The 13,861-nt window shown below is 47.1% G+C and overlaps 1 protein-coding gene across 3 annotated transcripts in view; it reads left to right on the forward strand.

Moving 5' to 3' along the window:
* Nucleotides 1–13,861, forward strand: part of LSAMP (limbic system associated membrane protein) — a gene marked incomplete at its 3' end in the record, with an annotated part of 307,230 nt that overhangs the window by 71,778 nt on the left and 221,591 nt on the right. The gene's annotated exons all lie outside the window — the stretch shown is intronic.

The following is a 13,861-nucleotide window of genomic DNA, read 5'->3' on the forward strand; positions in this document are numbered from 1 at the left end:
CAGAGAGCTGGGCCTTGGCAAGGAAACACCTGGGCTAGACTGTGTTCCAAAACAAGGTCCCTCAGGCACAGTTTTCACTCGTGTCCGTGGAAGCCAGGTGTAAGCAGACACTATAATTTTCAGGAAAGAGGGAGATTGCTGTATTTCTATCCTCAGTAATAGGTGGCACAAGGCCCAGAGGAGGTGGTGTTCCTTGCAGTACACTTGGGTTCCCAGCCCTCAGCCCCTGTCTGTGCAGGCAGGCTCCCTGGAAAGGATGAGGCTGTGTCTTCTTTCTGTGCTGTGGAGGTGGAGCTTCTTCAGCCCTGTCTCTGCTCTGCTTGCCTCTCCTCTCTGCGGTCAAGGCGTGCGGATTTAGTGATGATCCAGCACTGGCTACATTGCAGAGGGCGGTGGTGGCTTGACCTCGTGGCATACTCTATAGGTCTTCATAGTCTGTCCTCCACAAGGTATGGGTTTATCAGAATGAGAAGGGCTGTAAGGGGGACTTCCTACCACATAACCAGCAGGAGCTAACCCGTACATGCTGCCTCTCTCATGGGGCTGTACAGTCCTTCTGCTGAGTCCAGGGCCTGGGACACCTCTTGACACACAGGCAGAAATAATCAATATTGCCTGTAATTCCCTGTCACTGTTGGTTATCTACACAAACAACAGAGAGATGCTTGAGAGGTCAAGGCAGGCGGGATGTAGTGCCAGCAGAATACAATATGGGGGTGTGTTCCCATACAATAAGTTCTGCTCGATTTGAAGCCAGCCCCTCTCCTCCATGTGATCAAGTATACTGCCTGCACCCTCCTCCCTCTACCTCCCCCCCCTTGCACAAAGGCTGTTTTGCAGAAAACACCGTGGGGAAAGCGGCTTTTGCTAAATGTTTTATAACGTGCCAGGGAACCTTTATCAAACATTTAATCCCAAACCTGGCTTTGAAGCAGGGAGGCATACAATTCCGTAATTAATTTTTTTTTTACCTTCTTTTGCTAATCGCTGATAAAAAGCTTAATTCTATTAACAACTCGACTTGACAAATTGCACCGTTCAACGGAAGCGTTTAGAAATTAATTACGCATTTTATTGCATTAGATCGGATAAACAGGGGAGCGCCGGCGGAGCAGGAGAGGAGCATCAGCGCAGGGCCCACGGTTGGGATGGTGGCCATTTTTTTCACTGGCTCCAAGTGAGCAGTTTACATGGCTGGAAAATCGCTGACGGGACTGTTTTCCTGTTTGTTTGTTCTGGTCTCTTTGCTGATTGCAAAAGTTCCACGTAGGAGAGTTTATTTTTGTAAAGGTGAATTGCAAAGCTATGGTGAAAATTCAGCTAAGCACAAATTTCTGTGCTGAACAGCCTCCAGGGGGGACAGCCAGGCTCAGTGAGTCTGAGGATAATGAGAATAGAGGATATATGAGCACACTATGAGGTGCAGAACCAGTGAAGTCTGTGTGGCACAAATGAACAGACTGGGACAAGGGGAAGTCCAGTACGTAGTATGTACATCTGGCAAGGGAAGCCCTGGGTTTTTAACGTATGTGTGAGTGCACAGATGTAGATGCACGTGTACATCAGCATGCCTAGATACATGCACACACACGCATATGCATGTAGATACAAATATGTTCTCAAATTCTCAATTCCCTGGTGTAAAATTCAGAAACCATTCCTTGTTTGTTGAGGGTAGTCTAAAAAAATAGGGGAGATCAGAAACCAAAATGGCATGTCAATTTTACCTACCATTCTGCCTGCCCACAGGAGATTTAAGGATATTATGATTCAGAATTGCATTGCTGAGTGTCTGGGTTTGAGATACAGTTTTCACTCAGGGTTGTTTTGAACCTTGCTGACATTTGGAAGAAGATTTGGGTTCATTCCTGTTAACCTGGAACGCATGAATGGCATATCTTCTTAATTCCAGCTTTGCTGCCTGTGTAATGGGTTGTTTTTTTTTTCTCAACTTTGTTTTTATTTCTTAGAGGCACATCAATAACCTTTCTCCTTGGCTGTAATCCATATCGTTGTGACCCTGATGAGTTTTAGTCTGATTCTAGAAAAGGCAAGGAGAAGAAAATGAACTTCATTTCTCACTTCAGCCTCGTTTTCCGTTCGTGGGCTGGATAAATGTGGGTGCCTGTAACCAGCTCTGTCAGCTGGTAATCTTTTTCTCCAAGATGTGCGTGGACCAGGTTGTTTGTGTGCCCTGGGGCAGCTCCTGCTTCCTCCCCACAGGCTCCATCTGCAGGGAGAAGACACACAGAGTGGGCAGCAAAGCCCAGAGATGCTTCAGGTCAGGTCAAGCCCTCTCTTTATTTCCCCAGTGAGTGTAGGCATAGCCTCAGGAGAGGGAGGCAGCAGGGACGGCGGTGTCCAGACTGCCCAGGAAAAGACCTGCTCCCACAGGGAGTCAGAGAGTGACCTGCCCACACAGCTGCAGATGCTTGTTTTTAAAAAGCAACCTGCTCCAGCCTGGTTCTTGGCCATTTTTATTGCCTAGCAGCCCCCACTATGCTGGCCACTCCAGCCACATCCCCTGCGGCTGCGTCGCTCTGTCCTTCACACGCAGTCTGCAGATGGTGGCCAGAGCTCTGGAGCAGCAGTCACAGGATGCTCTCCTGACATCTATTTTTACAGTACTTTGCAAAGAGAGTCACTGGGGACTCTGTTTGAGCTGTTCCTGGTAGCAGGAGGTGCAGAGGTGTGGGGAGATGGCCAAGGTGCTGGGGAACAGGGAGATCATTTATGCTTCCTTGGTGCACATATCTCTTCAGATGGTGCATTTCCTTTACTTTGAAGGCATCGCTTGTAATTCTTCAGTTATGGCTAAGTTTAGATTTCCATTCTCAGGCTTATTTTTCGCTTTCTAACCTTTATTAGGAGAAACTAATTTGTTTGCATAGTGAGATGTTCAAAAGCAGGTAAGAGATGTCAAGAGCAGGAGGGAATTTTTTTTTTTTTTTTTTTTTTTCCTTTCTCCGCTCCTCCCCCCCCCCCCCTCAGAAAATGCAGAATTAGAAATACTCATGCTTTGGAAAAATCATACATTGAGCTCATCATCTCTTACTGCATCTTGAGTCTTCTTGACTCAGGTGCTCTCAACAGCTTTGGCTTGCCAGAGCTCATGATGTCAACACTCCTGCACAGGTATTTTTCACAGGCAATAGCTGGGAACCAAGGGGGGGAACCCAAGAAGGGGTATGACCAGTTTTAGATAGCTCTTATTAGAAAGGGGATTGTGTGGGGAGGGCAGACAAGGGGCTGTGGTAATCAAAGGCAGGCAGAGAGTAATCTAGTTGTGGGAGCATGAGAGAGGCAGAAACAGATATACAGATGGTGCACAGCAACTAAGAAAAGAAACATGATGAAGGAGTGAAAGAAAAATAAATAAAAGTTAATAGAGCTAAGCAAAAATACTGAGAAGAAAAATATAGTGCTGCTGAAAGAGGGAACAGAATGAACTCAGAGACAGGCAACAGGGACGCTGCTGAGAAAAAAAATATTAACAATGAAAGATAGATCACAGCATGCTAGATGGCAAGAAATAAACAGCAAGTTTATACAATTTCAAGGAAAACTATTGAGGCAAAATGTGTAGAGGGAAAAGGGAGGGAGAGGAAAGAAGGCAAGGTTGGGAAAAAGGAATTCAAAGGCTCCTTTGAAAAGAATAATTAAGTGACTAAGGCATCAGTGCCAAATTACTGTGGTACTCCAGGGGCTGAGGCATTCAGCAATTAAACCTGTAGGGATTGCTGGGGAGGGGGGCTGAACTGAGAGGACCAAGAGACTGGTGGCAGCCTCCCAGCCCACCCTCCCCAGGCACTGCGCAGCCATGTGCTGCTGCTGCTGGTCTGGGTCCCTGCACAGCCCCGGGGACCCTCATGGCAAGCAGGTGAGGTTTAGGGAAAACATGTCTGGCAAAAATGGGGTGAGGAGAAATACATTTGCTTCAATGAGCCTTCTGGCTGATGGGTCTGTGCTGCTTTTGAGACTCTGTCTACCCTTTCTGAGGTGCTTACTCTTGGCTTGCAAAGCCAAGCCCTCTCTTTAGGGCACAAGGCTAGCATTACACAGGGTGGGAGCTAAGAGGGAATATGCCATCGATGTCCAATGAGGCAGGAGGAATTTATTAGTATTTAAAACTAAATCAATGCAGTGCCTGAAAAAAAATGATACTTTTCCCTGAATATTAATGTCAATTTGGCATATGATAATTTAAATTTAATTTAGTTGTATAGGATTCTTTCTCAGCCCTGTGCATGAATGGACAAGTAATTTTGCAACATGACTTCATCCAGCCTCTGTGCTTGTAAAGCCGTCAAAATGCGTTCAGCCACAGACCAGGATTTCCCTGTCTCCTCTCTCCCCTGGTCCCCTGCTTTCCTTTACTGCCTTTGCAGTGCTAAGCTTGATGGAGCATGGCAATAACAAATGTGAAAACAGTGAGCAAAAGATTTTCACCCTTGCAGAATGAGCCCTGGCAAAACCACTGCTGCATTCCTTGCTCAGGTTCCAGGAGCTATTAATAGAGGTCTGTGAAGGTTTATTAATTATACTTTTATACTGGGCCTTCTTCAATATGAACAGCATGTACATTTTGTTCCCATTTCCCCACATCTCTCTGTCACCTGAATAGGCCTCTGCCTGTGCAAAAAATTTTACAAGAGAAGGAAGCAGCATATCCAGGCAGGCCCCTTCCAACATGCATATCCCACCCCAGTGCACCGAAAAGACCTTTGCCCTGAGAACTCAGCCTGTGCTGACACTGCAGTTGTAGCTGGGCAAAACAGGAAAACTTGGTGTCCTCAGGATGTTGGGCAAATCAGACTTTCTTTTGAATTCTGCTCAGTGCCAATTGACAGCTCCCTAGAAAACCTGCCAGGTGAAACACATCTGTAGGATTTCATCATTTACAGGCCTGACACCCAGAAGTGCAGCTGAGCATCTCGGCTTCCACTAATACAGGTCAACATGACCTGACAGGACTTTGATCTCCTGCAAACACCAGGTTTCAGCAGGCCAGCGGTGGCTGTAGGGCTTTGTGGGCAGTTTACAAGGGACTCCTCGGGTCCCTTCACTGAAGAGCTTAGCCTTTAAGAGCATGATCCCATAAATCGGTGCTTAGGCAACTAGCCCATTGGGTTTAATGGGATTACTTGCGTGAGCAAGGCTTTGTGAGACAGTCGTGAGGAGCAGTGGAAATGGATGGAGCTGCAAGATTGCAGCAGAGCATGAGGGGGATGCATATAGACCCAGGAATGCTTTTATTGCACTCACAGGGATGGGGTTGGTGCCACTTGGGAGGGGGTATTGCCATTTGTTTTGCACGCTGCTGGGGTGTGTTAAGGCTAGATGAAGGCAAAAGTGACATGGAATTGGGGCTGTTTGGACAGGAAGGATGCCAGACAGATCATCAGGTGTGTTGGAGCTGAAGAAATACGTGTGATGGGTGGAGAAGGGGTTATTGGGAAAGATGCAGGGAGGCAGAGCTGTGAGCAGTGCCAAGACCATGACTGATGGTTTCTGAGGTGGCTGAGACACCGTCAAAGTGGGGCAGAGGGAGATGTGTAATTATTTTGTTCCAATTCAAAAGCAAATCTTAAATTGATGATACTTGCAGCCCTTCTGCTGTCCCTCTCTGCAAGCACGGTAGCTTGGGTAGAGCAAATACTCACAAAGAGGATATTCCTATTAGTATTTCTGTCAAAGGTGAATTTGAAATGGTCTGTTGGATGGGGAAATTTGCATTTTGTGCTGCCAACTATTGTCTGAGTCATAGGTTCTGTTTTTTGCTGGCCCTTAATTAGCTGAGTCAAGTTGGATAAATCACACACTAATTTACTTACCAAAATCCTTGAGTGGCCCACCCACAAATAGGTGCCATCTCAGTCTCACTGGGCTGCTTCCTGAGCCTCTCAGTGCATCGTGCAGGCCATGAGCTATGCTGAGAAGCACTGGTGGTGCTGGTCTGCTTTCCACGGCCCCTCACATAAGCTCAATCCATACCCACGCTTGCACATTTTCCAATCATACACGTGATTTGTGTTGTGCTGATTTTGTTAGTGATGCAGATGTTACAGTCCAGTGGTATGTAGGAGGGAATGGTGGATTTTACAGCTGACTGCAATATTCACAATGTGTTTAATGTGTGAGGAAAAGATTATTTGCTGCCAGAAAATACATCAATAATCCCAAATAACAAATAAGCATGAGAGACGGATATTTCCTTTGCTATCACAAAAATGCTAGCTTTCATCAGACGCTTTTATTTTCTCACTCACTTTGGAACTCATAAGTGGGTTTGGTCAGCAGTACAGCTTCCTCCTGATTTCAGTGAGGAAAAAAACCCTAGCTATAGCCCTGCAAGCTATTACCTCTTAAAGCACCATTTGACATGAGTTTCAAGTGCTGTTTAGCTCCAGGTTTTGCAGAGTCCTGTGATGTCTGTCCAGGAAACCTAGTAATGTTTTCCAGATGGCATTTTCCAGAGGATGGCATCCACTCGCTGTGGATGTAATTTCTGCGTCCATGGGGATGGGCAGGGAGAAAGGACAACTTGGCATCCCCCTTTCCCTGGCAGCAAGCTGCATATAAAAACACATCCCCTTCCTGCTCTGTGCACCAACAGGCTGCCCCTTCCCTGACCCTGGTCAATTTGTCATGACCAAGTGCATCCAACTGTCCCCCCCGCTCCCCCTCCTCATCATGCTGCCCAGTTTCCTGCCAGGTTGGGGCCCTGACATCACCCCAACAGCTGGTCAGCATTTTGAAGTCTACAGCATCATCTGTGTTGGAAATGCTCATGGGCCTCCCTGCTGCTGGGGATGGAGAGGAAACCACCGAAAAGAGAGTCCCACCGAAAGCTGGACATTGGTACAGCCACACTGGAGTTGCCAAAGCTTCCTCCCCCCTTCCTCCCTTCAGCTGGGGGGCTGGCAGCCTTCTGGGATGCTGGCCAAGGTGGCTGTGGTGTTCTTGAAGCTGGTGGCTTGGGGTTCATGCTTCCAGGCTGAGTGTGGGCTCCGAAGGGATCTCTCAGGAAGCCAGATGCCGTGCTCACCTGTGCACTTGCCTCTCTGTCTGCGTGCGTGCGAGCTCACAGGGTTGACACGTGTGCGCAGGCAGGGAGGAGAGGAGGAGTGGGAGGTGCTGGCTGTATTTCCAGAAGCTTCTGGCACAGGCTGCCTCTTGAGGGCCTCCCTTGGCAATGTGGTGCCCAGCACCTGGTAGGCTTCCTCAAAGAAGTCAGGTTCAAGACATCTAACATTGGACATGCAGCATGAGGGCTGGGAGAAGCAGACCAGGCAGCACATCCTGCTCTCTAGGAAAGCTGGTGCTTTTTCTGTGCTGTGTATAGAAGCTGGAGGAAGTGATCCATGCAGATTAGCAATATGCAGCTCTTGGGAGGGACGTGTTTGTCACCTGTGTGCGGGCACCCCAGTCTCTCTATGGTGGAATGCCTGGATTTGTACATCTGCCTTCCCCGGGATTAAGTCCACTTGGCAGGGCTGCCATGCGGGGGGTGCCTGATTGGGACACACACATGTGGGGCTGTGTGGGGGGTGTGCCACCCTGTCCTCTGCACGTGTTTGCCAGAGTGTGAAGTGTGCACACATTCCCTGCCTCTAACTACGGGGATTGTTAATCCTGTTTATAGCCAGCAGCAAGATGGGCAGGGAGCCGCTTAACAAGAGCTGACACATGAAAAAAATAAGGCTTTTGTCTCCATTGTACATTAAACAATTCATGAGGTTTGGGGTTGAATAAGACATTTAATGAACATTGGCCTGTTCGGGCTGCCTGCAGCTGGTCATTTCTCACCCAGGGCTGGGTGCTTTTAAAGGCAGAAGAAGGAGACATCAGCTTTGAGTTATAAAATTTTAACAAATAAATGGCATTTCCTACTTATCTTAAAATGGAGAAATAGGGAGGAAAGCTAATAGCTGTGTTTCCAAGTATCTGGAACAATGGCAGGTTTGTAGACCAAGCTAAACTGAAGTGAGGATTCTCCGTGAATAGCTTTATTTATTTATCACTGAAACTATTTGTTCAGTGGTACAGGAGTGGAGCCAGAATCCCTGCTTGTTTTGCAGCAGGCACCTTGTTATTTCTCTTTTTAGATCTCACAGAAGCATGTGGGGTGGAGTAATGAGAAGGGAACGATTAGGGAACAGATCAGACCTTGTAAGGTCGGCTAATTGGGAGTTAGAAGGAGTCTGCTGCGAAGACTGGGAGACCTTTGCCTGTGGTTACAGGGATGTGTGGTTACCTGCATCAGTGTAATCTTTGTTTTATTTTATGTAAGATCACTTCCTTTCACTTTAAAAGAAGAAAGTAAAAAGAGATAAATATGTTTACACACTTTAAATGTTCAGAAATATAACTTTATGGGGCCACTATTACATTGCTGTGCTCCCACTTGATTCACAGCATCGGTTTCTATGGTGCCAACAAGAAGGATCAGATTTAGTTTTCATAGCTCTTCCTCTACTGTGGAGACTTGGATTATGAAGTAGTAGGAAGCTGCATTCACTTCTCTCTTGGACTTAGACATTAAGCACCAGCACTGGTGAAACCTTCCTGATGTCACATTTTGGCTTTTGATAGGTGGCTTTTGACTGAGTTCTTGGTGGGAGTTGTCCTCTCCTGGTCCACTTCTCTACCTGGAGCCCAGGTGGGACACCTGCCAGCACCTCAGCAGAGAGGCCAAAGGACAGATGGACCCGCAGGCACTGGGTGCTCCCTGACCCCTGTGTATAGTCTGTCCAGATTGGAACCAAGAGCTGAGGCAGCTGCAGGAAGGGGCATGCTGCCACTGCCAACCAAGTACTGCAGATGAATTTGCTTTTGGGGAGTCTTTCTTTGCTGCTGGCTTAGAGCACAGCTGCTGATTTCTCTTACTGAAGGAAGCAGCGAGGTTGCTTTTCCCTCCCTGGTGCACGCAGACCCCCTACTCCAGTGCTGGGGCACAGGCTGGCAGCCCAAAACAGATGGTGCTGTTTTCCGCTCTGCCTGCACCAGTGCCCGAGGCAGACAGCAGGCACATGCACTCCCATCAGATGATGGAGGAGAGGGCATCTCAACATGATGCTTTTGCCCATCCATTCAAAGTAGAGAGTTCAGGCTCAGGCTTGGGACACCAGTCCAGCTGGTTCTCGGCAGCACAGTTCTGTTGGAAAGGAACAACTTTGCTTTGAAAATCCTGTTTATAATCTCAGTCCAGCTTTCACTACAGCAGCAGTGGACTTTTGTTTTGGCCTGCCTATAATACTGAGGCATTTTGCTCCAGAACAAAGAATCCTGTTTTAGCAATAATCTCTATTAGTGCATATTAATGTGCTCAGTTTGTGTAATCTATTTTGCCATGTAATTTATTTTAACATTTATTTTAATGCTTTCTACCTCTACACTCGTTTAATAACAATCTCATCACCTATCAGTGGGAGGAAGCTATTTAGGGCATTTAACCTTATATGCTCTGGCATTTAGTTCACTGTTAGATTGTAGCCTTTAAGCACGATGGTCTTGTTTTTTTTTTTTTTTTTCCTCATACAGCAGCCTGATCCAAACTGCAGCTCTATAAATAGCCATTACTACTAATGCATCTAATACGGTATGGAAAATTGATGTGAGTTAAAAAATGTTGTGAAGGAGAAAAATGCATCATGATATGGGATCTTTAATGGTCTCAGGGATCATAGTACTGGTTTTGCATTGCAGTTATCTTCCTCACTCCTGCAGGTCTTCATGTCCTTCAGTCACATGCTCCTCAAATCAGGAGGGGGATCAGCAGTGTCATGGTCTCAGTGGAGGAGCATAGTCAAATGGCACAAAATGCCATTTTCTCTGGATGTCTCCTGACTCAAGTTGTTACTGCAGATCTATATTAACTTGCCTTTGAGATCTGATCAGGTCATGTCCCAAGCTGTAAAATAATCAGCTTTACAGTTGCTTCCTTTCACCAAAGAAATGCCTGCCCTCAAACACAGGGGCAGAAAGTAGAGCAGGGGATTACATGGGAAGATGATATGCCATGCACAAACATACATCAAAAGCCTCAGGCTTTGACACCAAGTTATTGTGCTAATGCCATGCACGCTGGTACACTGATTGTTTGGAAAGGCAGTGTTTTTTATGAGTGGATCCAAACTGTGTTTGTTTTTTCGTCCTGTAAAACTAGAGTTATAAGCCCAGTCTGATCCTTCACTGCCATGAGATTTGTAACCCATAAGCTTGATTCCCAGAGAGGCAGCAGCTCTTTGAAGCACAATTGTGTCGGTCAGTTGGATGGCCTTAGGTCCCATCGCTTGGGTCTCAGAGTGGAGGCCCTGGTACTGTAGCTGAGTGGGGCTGAAGCTGCCCTGCCACCAAGTGGCATTTGTTCATTCCAGTCAGATCGAGACTTGCCCAGTGCCTGGGCCTTGGCCGTGCATAAGCTGAACCCGAGAGCACCAAGGTGACTTTGCTCAGTCGTAAGTGGTGGATCAAAGCCAGCTCTTCCTGTATGGGACAGTGACAGCTGTACAGGCTACAGTGACAGCTGTATTCTGGTGTCAAGACTGGTGAGACACGGCTGAACTGGTTTTCTGCTTTGCTGCAGGAATCTTGGAAAAACATTTAGGATTAAGCCAGCCTTCAGACAGGAGAATCACAGCACCTTCCACGGCATGTGAAAGCATCAGGCAGCCTATCTCTACCCATCCTTTGGTGTATATTTTCTCTGTCTCTCTCCTTTCACCCCACCATATGTGGCATGTTGGATGTGCTGCCTCCCCCTCCTGTTTTCTGCCCCAAGGTTGTTGTGAGCTTGAGAGTGATGTCTGGTAACGCTCTTTATTGCACACAGTACAGAGAAATATGAGGATGGCAACCCTACAAGAGCAGATGGCTTCACATGCCTGGATCTGTTTCCTCAGACAAAGTAGGATACTGCAAACTGGTGTTCATTTCACTTGGTAACATCTACTTGAAATATTGGTGGGTGTTGTAGCATTTGGAGAAGCAGGCAGGCTGTTACAAAGACTCACGTGGGCAGGGTAGAGTGAGGGCGTATAGGTGATGGGAATCCTGCACATTTCTGCTAGAGTGTCCCTTTCTAAAGGAGAGGATAGGGAAGCAAAAGAAGGAAGTTGTAAGGAGAGGGGAATGTCTCTGTACTCCACTGCATGCAAATATGTGCCCATCTCCACCAAGGCTGGCTAAGAGTAAAGAGACTCAATTTTTGGAAGGAGTCAGCTGTGGAGCCAGTTTGGACACCTCAGGCATGGACTGCAAAGGCTGTTTCTCTTGTTGGGGGGTGTACAAACACAGCAAATGTATTCTCCAGACAATCAGCATCCACATTCAGCAGAGACTACAACATGGCAATGTTTGTAGCACAAGCAGGAGGCTTCTGCACCACACATTTGCAGGGTAGTACTTGGAGGAGCAGGTGGGGGAAAGGTGGGGACGTAAAGAGACAAGCAAAAAGCAAGGTCGTCTCTGTGTGCAGAGAGAGAATTCACCAATGGGCAGGAAGGTGGGGACACTGGCGAACATGTGGGGGACAGAAAGGGTTAAGTAGGACAGAGAGGAAAGGAAGATTCAGAGGCCAGGGATGTCAGAGGCAGTAGTGTTTCCAGGGCCACAGTCCCAGAAGCCGTCCCTCTTCATCCCTGCATTGCCCTGCATGACAATGCTTCCCCTTCTGTTAGACAGCAGCCTCCATCATTTCAGCTTGCTAGCCCACCCGCTCCATGTTAACGCGTTTCTGATAATTACCATTTTTCGGAACTATTTTGACTGTTAAAAAATGCATTTTTAAAAATATAAGCTGATTAAAAGAGACTACTCATTAGCATAAGCTCCTTGCTGTTCAGCCCTCTTCCTAATTAAAAGCACTCATCTGTGGAGACCTCGATTCTCCCCTGTCCTCTGGGCTAGCTTTTTGGACATTTTTCCCTGGCAGTTTGCTTTATTTTGCCTCATCTTCCTTTTTTTAGTTTCCTCTCCAGCAGATTTCTGGCAAGGGTGGAAGAGGATTCAGGCAGGTGGAGGCTTAGGTATGTGGTACCAGATGAAAATTAGAATGAATCTGTTGTTCCTTAAAGCATCATCTTCTGTTTCTTGCTGTTGGCTTGGGAGCAGAGCAGCAGCATGTTGGCTCCCAGGTTCTTGGAGATGCACCTCCCAGGGCAGCGACCTCCTCCGGTCTAAACAGCATTAGGCTGGTGGCATGTTTGGATGGCAGATCTGTAATGCAAATCCAGGGGTGCTGGTGGCTGTGCAGCAGGTGTTAATTTCTCTCTCATTCAGCACTAAGCCAAGGTCCCAGCAAGGGATCAGCTGCCTCTGTGTTGCAGGGAACACAGCATTATGAGGAGCTGCAGAGGTCCCAACCACAGAGCCACACGATGGCTCTCAATTTCTGTAGCCCCAGTACCGTGGAAAATTTTAGTGCAAAGAACTGTTTTCTGTCTTCCTTAGTGTTCCCCAATGGTCCTAAATTAAATAAAGCAGCTTCCCTCATTCCTTCCCTCAGTGTCACCTGTTTCTAAGCAGCCGCCGTGTTTAGCCCTGAAGTGGCAGCAATCTTGAGGCCACTGAGGTCTGTCACCCTGAGGGGCTCTGGAAACCTGCAGCAGAACTGGAAGGCCCTGCAAATGATACTCAACACCTTCTAAGCACTGGCCATTAAATAACTGAAGCAAGAATGGTGTTTAAGCTGTCCCAAAGCAACCTGGCACTGTGGCCAGCAGATCAGGAATTCAGATCTATGGGATGGGTGAGTTGCTTGCTGGTGCTCTGCAAGCGTTCAAAAAGAGGGGAGCTTGCTGGCTTGTATGGACCCAGCTCAGCAGCATGTGTGGAAGGAGGAGGTTTCTCCAAACAATGTTGTTTAGAAGTCTGTTCACTGCTAATATTTTTCTCTGCTATGGAATGATGGCAGACCTTGAACTGCCCCCATTTGCTTTCCTGAGAAGAATTTTGGTGGTTCACCTGTGAAATAACAACAGATGACTGCCATCAGCAAAAATCTGGTTTCTTCATTTGAGGAGGTCCTTCCTCAGCTACAGACATGTGTCATTTTGTGCCACTAAAGAGAAGGGACTTAAAGACTCTGCTTGTGAGAATGGCTTGGACATAAATTTTTGTCTAAGCAAACTCAGGACTGGCTGGCCAGGGACCTGTAACCCATCATGGGCATACTAGAAGACAGCAGACATTTTCCTCATCTTTGTTTTCATTCTGTCCTTGCTAGGGCTGGTTTGGATTGGAGCTGTGACCAGGTTTGGCTCAATATCCCTTCTCCTCATGCTTTTTCAGTGTCTTATGCTTAGCCCTGCAGGAGCTGACACTGCTGTGGAGAAGTGAGACTGGCGTCTAATTTGCGTCATGCCTCAGCAGCTATAGTCTGACTGCAGGCTCTTTCTTCCTGGGGTTCCTCCAAGAGCCAAAAAAGAACAGCTGATTTTCAGATCCGGAGGGGATTGGAGATGGCTGGGAGGTTAGATACTCTGGGGTTATGGGTCATCAACTCTCTGCTGGTGGAAGTCCATTGATTGTAATGAAGTGATGCCTGATTTACCATGACAGTCAGAAGAGCATCACTCTTAGTTTATTTATTTCCTTTAGCACTGAAAAATGAAACCCTTCTGAACTGCAGGGGAGAATTCCACAGTCACGTGAGAGATTTATTCCATTAAAAAGAGCTGCCCTTTCACATAGACTGCTTATACTCCACACCCTACCCTTTGGTCCAACATTCTCCTTCTCTGCTTTCTCACACCAGTCTGTAAATCCCCTATTCAGTTGTACATACTGGGGGTGGATGATGTTGTCTCTTGCTTATACCATGGCACTTCAGGAATAACTTGACAGAAGTTTGTGGCAC

Source organism: Coloeus monedula (genome assembly GCF_965178545.1).
Source record: "Coloeus monedula genome assembly, chromosome: 3".
NCBI lineage: Eukaryota > Metazoa > Chordata > Aves > Passeriformes > Corvidae > Coloeus > Coloeus monedula.